Here is a 14,822-nt window from a genome sequence, read left to right on the forward strand (position 1 = left end):
ATATACTGTAGGAAGTTTAGAGGATTTCATGGTTTGTTTGCTTTCTTTTTTGAAAGAACAATACTTTTATTTTGCAAGGATGCATTAGGTTGATCAAAAGTAACGGTAAAAACATTTTTAATTTCTATTTGTCAAAAAAATGTATCACAGTTTCCATAAAAAAAAAAAAAAAAAAAAAAACATTAAGCAGCAAATCTGTTTTTGACATCAATAATAAAAAAAGAAAAGTTTCCTGAGCACCTGATGATCATATTAGAGTGTTGGGGAGTAAATATTGCCATTTTATTGACAATTTTATGTTTCTGAGGATGTTTTATAGGATGAGTTATAAGATGACATATTACAATTAGTGTGCTAATGTAAATAATTGCTGGCTAATATTTAGCAGCACCCTAAAATAAAATAAATAAATAAATTTAACGCAATAGTTTGTATCAATTTTTTTTTTTTTTTGACAACTTTGAGTGAATTTACGTTGAACCAACAAGCTACACTGAGTCAGAGGAAATTAATAATTGTAGCCTAAACACAAGTTTTAAGTTGATTACTCAAAAGAATCAAGTCATCCCAACTACCAGAGTTGTAGCCCTGAAACCAATGAATCTTATCTATTTCTGTTCAAATCAACAGGTATAGCACATGCTAGCACAACTTATTTAACGTGTATATTTAATGAACAAGTAAGATATTACTGCAATAGCGCAGTCATTGTTTATAGAGTCAATATTGTTTACCTTCATGTATCTACTCTTCAGCACAATGGTAACCACAAAAACTTCAACATTCTTCAACATTACAGCAACTCTTTTAAATGTCAAATATAACATCATTAAACACTATAACAGGTATTTTCTTTCACTAAAAACAAATAAATTAACACTTAATTTCAACATTTATCTTCCTTATTCATTGTTATGCAAATCTAGGAAATAGAAATCCACTTGCTAATTTCTGAAGTTATCAAGAAAATTTAATTAAGTTAACAACTTAATTTTTTCAATTTACAGAAATTTGAGCTTCAATTACAGACGATATTAAGCTGATGTAATGATCAACATTATTATGTCAACAGAACTCTACAAAATAATGTTTGCAACTTAAAAGGTTTAATAAAAACAATAAATTAGAATTTTTAACTTGAAACCATGCTTTATTTAAAGGGGTCATGTTTTGCCACTTTCACAAGATGTAAAATAATTCTCTGATGTCCCCAGAGTGTGTATGTGAAGTTTTAGCTCAAAATACCCCACAGAATTGTTTTATAGCATGTTAAACGTATCACTTTTTGAGGGTGTCCCTTTAAATGCAAATGAGCTACTGCTCTCAAGAAGAGGGCGGAGTTTCAAGAGCAGCGCCGATTACCTCTTACAGACTCGCTTAAAATGTCTGTTTAGCCTTTTATGTTAAATCGGAGTGGGAAAATGATGGAAAGACTCAAGAAGTGACAACATGTAGAATGCAACAGGATGTTTCTGAATGGTTAGTTGATTAATTTACCTGATGTGGGATATCTTAAAGTCATTGATTAGCATATTCTGTCATGATAATCAATAAATCACTCATGTGGGAACTGTTGTAAGATACCTACAGAGCCAGAGCCATATGCTGCATGAAGATAGAACAGGTATAGTTTAGTTTAATTACAGTTCAGTCAGGACCACTTAAGTCAAAAATTACAAGAGACAAAAATTAATCAATTTTTTATTGCCATTTTGCTAAAGTTACATTTGGTGGCATGGCTCTGTTCTAAATTCCCGTCCTTTTCACAAATTTTTCAGAAAAAACGCTTCTAAACTCAAAGCTTTTAATCACAATTAACTTGCTTAAATGACATGAATTTCTTCTAGAGCTGCTGTGTCGCCAATGTTTTCATGTTAACACTGTTTTGACACAATCTGCATGGTAAAAAGCTCTATATAAATAAAGGTGCCTTGACTTAATGCGCATAAACAATATCTGTGATCAGGCTTGTTTTCTCCACCTAATCTAAAATCACTGCAGCACTTTGAAAAAGCATGTGAACAAACAAAACATCGGAAGTCTGAATATTAACACTTATATTCTGCTTCGGAGCAGATATATGTTCATATGCAATGAATCTCTTATTTCTGTTTAAAAACAAAAACACTGCGCATGAACAGTAGTGACTGACTGATATAGTGAACACTTGATGACCACAAACGAAACACCCTCCAGAGCCAAAGAACCAGTAAAAGCGTTTGCCAAAATGATATGATTACAGCATCAACTGTGCTCTTGCTTCATTGAGAATACCTGGAACTGCCACACTCGGTAAGTTGAAATAACATTAGCCTACATGACAGCAGTGTCTACCAATACGCTGACCAATACGTCATTATCATAAATCGCTGTTCGACCCATAGTTATTAAATTGTATATGCCCAGTATACAATCACCTAAATGCAGCTGCTCACGTACCTCCTATGTAAATATGAATACAATGTTTGCATTTAATCAAGATGCAAATAGTAAGCAGACATCGTCTACTTAACAACAAAATCTGCTAGTGATTTATTGCTGATGATATTCGCTAACAGTCTGAATTTGTTATACATCCTGCTGTACAAATCTATGATTGCTGTAGCTTCGTTTGATATGCGAATACAAAGCGAAAGCCTCTTCCTTTAATAGAGTTCCGCAAAACTCGTCTTTGAATAACAGCAAATCTCATATTGGCTAGCTTCTTATATGCTTAGTATTCACTCTGAGTATTAAACAGACTGTTCACTGACACGTGAATTAAACCTCATGTATTGTTACTTCATAATGAACTGATAAAGCAGACCACACGAAAAACGATAGTGACATAGCATAAAAAGACCGTTTCACTTATCTTGATTGATTGCAAGCAGCGTGCAGTGGAAGCAGTCAAGCAAGCAGAGAGACGGAAGCTGCGTTTAAGTAATGCGCCTTATTTTAGAGTTGCCAATGGAGTCCATAGAAATTGGATCAGCTGATATGGGTGGAGTTAGAATTTGCGAATCAGCTGATAGTGGAGCTTGACTACGAGGCCTGCCTGAACTAACGCAGAATATTTGATTTATAACTTTTGTCATCTTGCTTTTATGTCATGCTATTGCATTTGTGTTACGTACTGTATTGCAATAACATGGCCTCACCCCTTTGTTGCATGTTCTCGGGGGTGGGGTTTATGTAAATTTTAGGGTTAGTGAGGTCACTAACCCGGGAAGAAGCTCGTTGTAGTCCCTAGCTGTTTGTTGTAGTCCTTAAACAGAGAATTCTTTAAAAGAAAATATCTCCCTTTGCTTTGAACTTTGAGCGTCCTAACTTTGCAGATGTTGTTTATGCTCTAACAGCAACATTACACACTAACTAAAGGTAAAGTTGGCATGGAATCAAAATTGACCCTATTGACTTTATTAGCACATATTACTAGTCTTGTGGTGAACAATTAATCCAGGCAAGTTAAAACACAGAAAACAATTTGTTTGTCATAGTAATCTTTAATCAAAATCTGAATAGTTACTTCTCTCATAACGGCTTGGGTTGAAAATGCTTAAACGCTCCCCTCGAAAAAAAAAGTGAAATCATAATGAACCACCCCTTTAAGTCGTGGTAACAGGTCTGAGCAAGAGATTCAGTAGTTTCCTTCTAAATGTATTTGAGTAGAGTTTATAGTGTATGGAACCACTGTCTAAAAATCATTTATCTAATAAAATAAAATAAAATAATTTAGAATGAATTATTTTAAGCATAACCCATTTTTGTATGGCTAAATCATATTTGTTTCTGAAATAACTTTATCAGGCCATATCACACTATTTAGTGTATGCTAGATTATGCATAGGCCTCTTTAAATGGTATGTCTGGAAGTGTAATTTACTATAAATTCTATCTCTATGTCTCTTCAAGAAGCCCCAAAGGCTTTCTGAGCTGTGTGATTTAAAAAGGTCATTAAATTCCTCTTGGTTACTATATTGAGAAACTGTCTTGGACATTATATAACTCTGTGTAACTAAGTTCATAAATTGCCTTGTAAATACTTAAACTCAGTCCTCTGACCCCAGCCGGACCTCTTCTCACCTCCAAGTTTTTATTATCAACACTGTATGCATACCAGTAGAATATTTGCCCAGAGGGACACAGTTGAAATGCTGCAAACACCTGCTAACATCTGGCTAAAAGCTAGCTCTTCCCACTAATCAGCCCTAGAAATAGAGATTCGCTTCTGGAGAAACACTGAAGGCAATTAGTTTAAAAGGCATTACTTGACATTTAACTCCTGGCCTCTTTATAAGCCAGTGAAAAGCTGACATTTGTATGTGACTGAGGCATTGCTGGACTGCAGTTTGGCTGGCAGAAGGGTCCAAGATCCACAGACTGGGCCAGGGCTGTCTGCACCCGGGCTCAGAGGAGACAATCAGAAGGGGGGAGGCAGTAGGTCAGGCTGACTCTTTGGGCAACCCAGCGCTCAGTAATTGGCAGAGAACTGTGAATGTACTGTACAGTCGAACTGCAGAAGAGTGTGGGGTGAAATACTTCCACCCCTGTTGGATGAAGTTGAGGTCTTATGCCTTTTTCTCCTTCTAGGATAACACATGTAATGTACAGACTATCACGAAAAGGACTTTCTGAGGCATGCTGTACAATATACTGTATATAGTTAGGTACAGCTCAGTGGTTCTAAGAACCAAACGGTTCTTAAAACCATGCAAGGAGTGATCTTTGAACTTAACACCAAATTCAAGGGAGATTGTTTCCATAATAGATGTTTTGTTGCTACGGATGAAATAATCTTTTAAAGAACTCATTCGTTACTATTTGAGCACCAGATTTGTCTGGATGGCAGAAAAAATTAGCAGCCTTTTCATTCATGAGTTGAATTTGACATGAATTGGGTGGACCCATATGATATTGGATTATAATTTGAACTGGAATTTCAATACATTATATTTTATATTATTTTAAGTTCAGTATTTATTGAAATTAAAATTTTAATATTGTGTTGTTTAGTGCACAAAATAGTTTTGAGCAATTGAGTATTTTATTCTCACCAAGGCTGCATTCATTTGGTTAAACATACAGTAATAACAGAATTATTGTGTTAAATTTTATTTAAATGTATATTAAATTTTATTACAATTTATAATAATTGCTTTCTATTTTAATATATTATAAAATGTAAATTATTCTTGTGATTTTCAGCAGCAATTCAGTCTGACAATTTTGAAAAAAAAATATTTTATATTATAAATATAATATTTTTGTGGAACTATTTTTTCAGGATTCTTTGATAAAAGAAAGTTCTAAATAACATTTGAAATATAAATCTTTTGTAATATTATAAATTTCTTTACTGAAAAAAGGTATTCACTTCTTTCTTTAAAAAAAATCTTACTTTCTTACATCTTATATGTATTTTGTATTTTAAAGATGTTTTTTTTTTTTTTTGTATCCCAAGTGATATTGCATAAGATATACATTTTATCAGTTCATGCATTCCCTGGGAATTGAACCCAATCGAACCCCAGTCAAACCGTCTGAACTACAGGAAAGTATTATAATTATATACAAATTAAAATGCTGCATGCAGTTTTCTACCTCTATTCAAATTCAATTCAGGTTCAGCAATTGAATTGAAATTTAAAAAGCATTGTCAATTGAAGTCTGGATAGCACACAATCCATCCTGCTGAATAGCTTATGGTAATGCTTTACCTATTGCGGGGAGCTGCTTTTGTTAGTTGCTACTTGTGTACTGTGGAAATTTTAGATGAAATGGAAAAGTGCCATCGGTTTTCAAACATTTCATGCCTTATGAATAATAAGTTTAAGAAGAAACAAACAAACAAATCAAGAAACTGCAACTGCAAATGTGTATGCAAACTGTTAGAAAGAAGCTTGACAGACTCCCCCTTTCACTCAATCAGTCTTCATCTTCATAAAACACTCCTCCAATTTTTAAGAAAGCTCAAAGACTAGCGTAACCCTGGATTAGTGCACATAACAAGGATGTCAGCAGTGTTCTGATATAATATAGTGCCCTGACTCAGAGATGTATGGCTGGGCTTGATTTATCGTGCGTGAAACGCTGACTACAGGTATTGGCAGGGCTTACGTGACCCCGCGTCTCATGCCACATATACATAAGCGGATAATGGTGATGGATCTCCTGCGCTGACTGCAAATGCAATCTATTTTCATGACATCTGTCAATCAACCTGGGCTCACTGTAATCAATTTCACTTCTTGCTAGCTCTCTGAAGTGCTGTGCTTCCAACTCTCATGGGAGGATAGCTGTTTTAGGCTTGTTTTTTTTTCAAGTAGGAGCAATTGCCTGCAGCTTTCTTTTGCTTTAATATAATGCTCCCTAACTTTGTTTTTATCTAAATGGCTGTAAGTATTAGCTCTAGCTGTGACCCCTGTAAACTGAAATGAGAATTGATTTAGCTGAAAAGAGCTTCCAGTTTATGATGAGGATTCCACTCCCTTGACAAATAGCCTGATGCCACTCTCTCTCTCTCACACACACACACACACACACACACACACACACACACACACACACACACACACACACACACACACACACACACACACACACACACACACACACACACACACACACACACACACACACTACTATCACTAACAACAGCAGTACAAAACAAATGGGAATGCACTGAATGCCTCCAGCTCATGGCAATGAAGCAAATATAAATTAGCTTTGCTAAAAAAGATCCAATTAATGTAATTAGGATTCTCATTCGCTGAAATGAAAAGCAGTGGGAGTTAGCTGAGGATAGGGTTCGGCAAACCTAGACATACGTGCCACCATTGACACGCAAGCAATATTGAGAGAGAGGGTACTGTGTGCCCCTTTAAAGTCACCATAAAATTAAAATCAACAATTCCTGTATGTCTATCATGTATGTGTGTATATCAGTGATTCTCAACCTTCTTGACTCATTGAGCTCATTGTATTTTCTAATGTAAAGCTGCTTGTTTAAAAAAAAAATAACAGAAACTGGGAAACTGGTTTCAGGAACTTGATAATTTTTTTTTTTATTTTTTTTATTTAGATTAAAGTAGATTATCTTAATATATCCATAATAATTTATTAATTTAAATACTTTATTTCATCCCGCAGCCCTCTTCAAAGTTTGCTGAGGCCCCGTATCCACCTTTTTCCTACACCACATGGCGCTTTGTGGTGTAATTTCCATTAAACTAAACAATCAATGAAAGGCACGCTCTACACTCTAAAAAATGCTGGGTTAAAAACAATCCAAGTTGGGTTGAAAATGGACAAACCCAGCAATTGGGTTGTTTTAACCCAGCGGTAGGGTTAAATGTTTGCCCAACCTGCTGGGTAGTTTTATTTAACTCAACTATTGTTTAAAAATTACTGTATTGCTTAATTAAAATGAACCCAAAGTATGTTGGAAATGAACATTTATTAACGTTCAATGAATAATTATTAAACAATAAACATTTATTAAATTGCTTATTAATAAATTTATATTAATAAACTATTTAAATATATTTGACAAAGTAATTTATTCCTGTGATGCAAAGCTGAATTTTCAGCATCATTACTCCAGTCTTCAGTGTCACATGATCCTTCAGAAATCATTCTAATATGATGATTTGCTGCTCAATAAACATTTATGATTATTTTCAATGTTGAAAACAGTTGTGTACTTGTTTTTTTTAGGATTCCTTGATGAATAGAAAGTTCAAAAGAACAGCATTTATCTGAAATACAAAGCTTCTGTAGCATTATAAACTACCGTTCAAAAGTTTGGGGTCAGTAAGAATTTTAATTTTTATTTTTTTGAAAAGAAATTAAAGAAATTAAAACTTTTATTCAGCAAGGATGCATTAAATAAATCAAAAGTGGCAGTAAAGACATTTATAATGTTACAATAGATTAGATTTCAGATAAACACTGTTCTTTTGAACTTTCTATTCATCAAATAATCCTGAAAAAAAAATATTGTACACAAATATTTTGTACAATTGTACACATTAAATGTTTCTTGAGCAGCAGATCAGCATATTAGAATGATTTCTGAAGGATCATGTGACACTGAAGACTGGAGTAACGATGCTGAAAATTCAGCTTTGCATCACAGGAATAAATTACTTTGTGAAATATATTCAAATAGAAAACAGTTATTTTAAATTGTAATAATATTTCACAATATTACTGTTTTTTACTGTATTTTTAATTAAATAAATGTAGCCTTGGTGAGCAGAAGAAACTTCTTTTAAAAACATTAAAAAATTTAGACTTTTTAAATTTTAAAATTTTAGAACATTAAAACTTTTGGACTGTACTATATATATATATATATATATATATATATATATATATATATATATATATATATATATATATATATATATATATATATATATATATATATATATTGATTACACTATACTCACCCTTCAACCACTGAACATTAAAAGTAATAATTCAAAATGCAGTAAGCTTGTCAGGAATAAGGTGGATAGTGGACCTCTGCCCCCAGGTTGAGAACCACTATACACTCACCAGCCACTGTATTACACCTGTTCAATTGCATGTTGATGCAAATATCTAATCAGCCATTCATCTCTGAGTCTGGTTTGAGTATTTCAGAAACTGCTGATCAAATGGGATTTTCATACATATCCATCTCTAGGTTTTACAGAGAATGGTCTGAAATCGAGAACATATGTGGTGAGTGGCAGTTGTGTAAGAAAGGCCAGACTGGTTTGAGCTGATAGAAAGACAACAGTAACTCAAATAACCACTCTTTACAACCAAAGTCTGCAAAAGAGCATCTCTGAACACACAACATGTCGAACCTTGAAGCAGATGGGCTACAGCAGCAGAAGATCACCAAAATTGGACAATAGAAGACTGGAAAAACGGTGCCTGGTCTGATGAGTCTCGACTTCTGCTGCAACATTCAGATAGGGTCAGAATTTGGTGTAGATCTGGTTCAGGCTTGTGCTGGTTTTGTAATGGTGTGGGGGATATTTTCTTGGCACACGTTGGGTCCCTTAGTAACAATTGAGCATCATTTAAATGCCACGGCCGTATTGTTGCTGACCATGTCCATCCCTTTCTGACCACAGTGTACCCATCTTCTGCTACTGCCAGCAGGATAATGCATCATGTCACAAAGTTTAAATCATCTCAAACTGGTTTCTTGAACATGACAATGAGTTCACTATACTCAAATGGCCTCCACAGTCACCAGATCTTAATCAATAGAGCACCTTTGGAATGTGGTGGAATGAGAGATTCGCATCATGGATGTTCAGCCAGTACATCAACTGTGTGATGCTATTCTTTTTCTTCATTCTTTCTTTCTTTCTTTTTCTAAAAGTGTGAGGTTCATGGAACCAGCAGGGTCTCTGTTGATAATTTCTTTTCAGCACATTCATGTTTGAAATGTGTAATACAGTAGTCTTCTATGTCTGTTTTTGTGCAGTTGCTCAAAATTAATTTGTCTATGAGACCATGCTGATGTTTTTTTTTTCTTTTTTTTTTCACTGCTTCATATGCTGCAATTCAATTTAGCATTTCCTCTTCACACTGTTTTATGTCAGCATATTATTGTCATTAAAGAATAGCTCTCATAGAACCACATAGGTGTGCATATTGATTTCTGAGGATGTCTGGGGATTTTTTTATTTTTTTTATTTTTCAAATTCCAGTGCATATTAGTTATTTATTGAACATATTTTTTAGCAGGTCCTTGAACAAAACACCCCTGGTAGAAATCAACAACTTCAGTTCAGATGTTCTTCACTTCAGAAAAAATGTGACATTTAAAAGTCTACAGTACTGTCAACATATAGAAAAGTTTCCACACGTATAAGATGACAGATGTGCAGGTGTGTATTTTTTAAAGGTTACTAGCGTCTTTCTGTATGTAGTGTTGTTTATAACACCAGTACCTTACTGTCGGCTCCATTTCTCTTGGGCCTGGGTGATATTTATGTTTTGTGTGGAGGTTGGGGGAACATCTCGTTTCAAACTTCAGAAAAGCAAACTCTGCAACTCTGGGTAGCAAATATGTCCTATTTCAGATTTCTCATCTGGAGGTCATTCTTTCTCAGCCCACCATCCTATTTTGGGTAAGAGACCAAGAGAGATAGAGCAACAAGACAATTAGAAGAAAAGGTAATATCAATGCAGTGGTACTAACTCTTATCTTTATATATAAAGGACTACCAGTCAGAAATATATAATGTGACACTAAAGACTGTAGTAATGGCTGCTGAAAATTCAGCTTTGCCATCACAGGAATAAATTACATTTTAAAATATATTAAAATAGAAAACTGTTGTAATTTGTAATATTTTTTAAATATTAATGTTTTTACTGTATTTATTAAATAAATGCAGCCTTAAACTAAAAAAAAGACAAAATAATATTCCAAATATTTGACTAGTAGTGTATTTTTTCCCCATCTCAAAGCCCTCAATCCAATTCCTTTACTTTTATTGCTATCTAATGATGAATTGGACCAATGAATCACTCTTTCTAAAAATCTTCACTTAGTTCATCTGTTTAATCCAAAGTAATTTCATAGAGTTTGTTGGCCTTAATTAGACTAATCTGTTTTATCAGAGGTTGTCACTGTACGTAGAGTCACAGACATAATTTTGAAGGCAAATGTTCACCAAAAAAATGAACTTTTCACAAATTATTTTGCTTTGAAGCTTCGCAAAAGCATCATGAATGTATCACAATGCACTACAATTCCAGGTCTTCTGAAGATAATCTATGCTGTGTGTAGGAACATACTGCAAATTCAAATCATTAAAGACCTGGTTATTGAAGCTCCATCATCCACTTGTGTTTCCCAAAACCATGAAATGTGACAACAATAACTTAATGAACAAACACAGAAGATCAATATACATGACACAACATGGATGTGATACATTGACGACAACCGACAAACCTGAGGGAGAACACAGGGAATATATACAGGTCAGACAAAGGGACAAACAATGCTAATTACAGTTTTTCTCAATTGTTTACACACAAATATTGGTACTTGAGACACAATGACCACAACATGTAACTCATGCACCAACCCCCTGAACCAATTCTGCTAAACTACAAGCACAATTCCTGCTTTACACTCACATTGCAGTTCTAAAACACACTTTTTTCAAAACACTACACACAATTCTCTGCATTTGGCACAATTTTCAGGCAGAAAAATCTCTTGTTTTCACAAGGAACACACTGCCATTCAAATATGCACACTGACTCATCACATGGGCAAACACCTGTCACACATTTTTACAATTAGCAAACAGAGCTTTAGCATAAAAGGGCAACAGGTGAGCTCTTCTGTTTTGGATGCCAACAATGGAAACAGAGGCAGAGCAGCATACTGTAGTTTGTTTTTATACTGTATACAGTAAATTATTCTGTTGTTTTTTATGTATACCACTGTATGTGCAACTTTGCATTGGTTTGGATGTGCACTGTACATTGTTTTTGTTGGAAAAATAAAATATATTTGTTACCGTGTATTTGTGTGTTCTGTCTATAAAAACTAATATATATATATATATATATATATATACATCCAACCAGTTGAACACTGATGTGCTCTATGTAAAACACAATGATGAATGGAAAACACTTCTCCATTCATCATAGTGACTTTGGTCTTTATTTGGTTCAATGTTACACTTACTACAGACAATACATACATAAGTGTGTTGTAAAATATTTGTAGTGTGTGTGTGTGTGTGTGTATATATATATATATATATATATATATATATATATATATATATATATTTATATAATATATATATATATATATATATAATATACTACAAATATTTTACAACACACTTATGTATGTACTGTCTGTAGTAAGTGTAACATTGAACCAAATAAAGACCAAAGTCATTATGATGAATGGAGAAGTGTTCCCTTTCAGTCGGTCACGTTCGACGTACGTCAGTAGTGACCGACGAATTGGGATATCGCTAGAGAGCCCTATCAGCTTCGAGTGAACTAAAACAAGCCAATGGAATTGGCGTGCGATATTTGCATAATGCGCACCGCCTCCGACAGGTGTATATATATAGAAAGCAGATGCAATCGCACTCTGTCTTTCACTTCGGAGCCAACAGTTGGTGTCCAGCTTCAGACTTCACAATAGTGAAACTAAACAGCCTTGGAGATTCAGCGTCTGTTTATGTTGGCGTTAAAGCACAACAGCGAGGTCGCAAGCTTCACGGGGAGCCTGAGCTTAAGCTCTCAACTGCTTTTTTTACAGCAACTGAATTCCCATATAAAACGCAGTTGTCTGTTGCGATTTGGGCCGGTTCCTCCCGGTGTGTTCGGGGAGTGGTGTACCTGAACACATCGCGTCACTCCCTGTGTGCTTCAGCACGAAAGAGCTGACTCTTCCCCTTCTAAAAGAGCTTCACAGACAGACATTGCGTCTTTTTCAAGACGTCATTCTGTCCGTGCGTTTCTGGAGGCGGTCGTTTCCTATCCTCAATGACGGCCACAATCACTTTCTCTCATGTCTGCTTAGCGTGCTGAGACTGTGTTTGTGGGTGGTTCATATTCTCTTATGAGAATATGCCCACGTCGGTGCGTTGTTTGTCTCGCCTTTCTCGTAAGGGCTTGAGCGTTCAGCGCGCCGTGTGCAGTCGAGCTGCCGGCTGACAGCGCGTGTTGCCATGGCAACCCTGCGCGTCGTCTGGCGCTCTAGATGCACGGTCGAGACTCGAGAGCCTTTAATGAGGTGGAGTCCCCTCACTTATTCCCCGATCTAGTTATTTTTCTGAATAAGAAAAATACTACTTTGGTTAATAAGCCTGGGTGACCAGAGGATCACAGTGGGGCTATACCTGCCGAGCCATTCTCCGTGGGCCCCCCACTCCTCTAGTGCATCGCAAACATGTTGTGACTATGTCCGTGGGTGGTTCATGTTTAGTAAAACATGGCCACGTCGGCGCCCAGTGCGCCGTGTGTCGTCCAGTTGGACGGCCACGTTCACTGTCCAACATGGCTGGTAGCTTCTGCTTGGATTGCTGGTCCTTCTCATGAGGGATCTAGCGTCTAAGTCGGAGCTCCAGCAGAGGATCAGATGTCGACTGCTACATTGGAGAGAGTATTGTTGGGCTCTGAAAATGAAGATGATGCTGAGCATCCCACAGTCGTGATGTGCTCATGCTGAATCAGATTCAGACTTGACAACCATGCTTTCCCGGGCCCCTGGGGGCGTTGTGTGACGCGCACTCGCCTTGCCCCGCCCCCTGTGCCCGGACGTGCATGGAAAAACTTGGCAGTTTTGTGGCCTCTTTGGTGTTAAATATGGAGCGCCAAGGGGGCCATAATCTGCATTACAAGTTTTTTCTCTCTCACTACCCTTTAGGGGGGTAGTTCTGAGTCAGGGTTGAGCTACGCATGATGCAGGTCATAGCGCAGGCCTCTGGCTAGACAATGTCCACCATGGTGGTCCGGAAACACCCCTGGCTAGTCTTGCTGGGATGTGTCATCGTCAAGTACACTTTCTCGATGTGCTCATCTCACAAGCTGGCCTAAAACCCAGCCCACTCTCCCCGCAGCCAACCCAGTTGGTTAACAGGAGGCGGTCCTGGGGATATGGTGACCTGCAGCTGAAGGAAACAGTTCTTTCACCGGAGGAGGGCCGGGTGGAGAATTCTGGTCTGTTCCGCAGCTGGCTCTCCGGAGTCCAGCGGTACCCACGAATAGAACTGTTGTCTGATCCTCCAGGTCCCAAGAGGGTGTGGCTGGTAGTGTGCAAGGCCCCGCCTTGCCACTCTCAGCCCTCTCTCACTTCACCAGCAGGTTCCAGTGTGGTGGTTCAGGCCGCACCCCATGTGCCGTCTCCCATTCACACTGCTACCTCGCAGAGTCTGATCACACTCCGGGCTGCTCCCATGCCATCCGAGTCGGGTCCCCGTACTCTGCTTGTGGCTGTCAGCGTGCGAGGCCCTGCCTTGTTACGCGCAGCCCCCCTCACATCGCCAGCAGGTGGCAGTGTGATGGTGCAGGCCTCGCCCCGTGCGCCGTCTCCCATACGCACTGCTGCCTCGCAGAGTCTGATCACACTCCGGGCTGCTCCCATGCCGCCCGAGTCGGGTCCCCGTACTCTGCCTCGCTGCCCCACCCCCGGTGCGTCTATGGTGCCTTTGGTCCCGCTGGCTCAGTGTCTGGAAGCGTGGATAGCGCTCCCCAGCCTGTCCAGCTGGCTCATTCGTACCATCAGACTCGGCTATGCGATTCAGTTCGCCCGGCGTCACCCGGTTTTCAGGGGTGTCCACTACACTCAGGTGTCACTGGACAACGCACCTGTTCTCCGGGCGGAGATTGCTGTCCTCCTGGCGAAGGATGCAATCGAGCCGGTCCCTCCAGCCGATATGAAGTTGGGGTTTTACAGCCCCCTACTTCATTGTACCAAAAAGGGCAGTGGGCTATGGCCAATCCTGCATCTGTGCGTCATGAACCGGTACCTTCACAAGTTGCCGTTCAAGATGCGCAGAAGCGCATTTTCGAATGCGTCCGTCCCCGGGATTGGTACTCTTGTGCAAGGTCGGAGGACGAGGAGCAGGTTCTGTTAGTGGCTCCGTACTGGCCCACTCGGACCTGGTTCTCGGACCTCATCCTCCTCGCGACAGCCCCTCCCTGGCCGATTCCTCTGAGGAAGGACCTCCTGACTCAGAGATGGGGCACCCTGTGGCACCCGCGTCCCGATCTGTGGAACCTCCACGTGTGGTCCCTGGACGGGATGCGGAGGTTCTGAGTGATCTCCCGCAAGCGGTCAT

This window comes from Chanodichthys erythropterus, chromosome 12 (genome assembly GCF_024489055.1).
Source record: "Chanodichthys erythropterus isolate Z2021 chromosome 12, ASM2448905v1, whole genome shotgun sequence".
NCBI classification, from domain to species: domain Eukaryota; kingdom Metazoa; phylum Chordata; class Actinopteri; order Cypriniformes; family Xenocyprididae; genus Chanodichthys; species Chanodichthys erythropterus.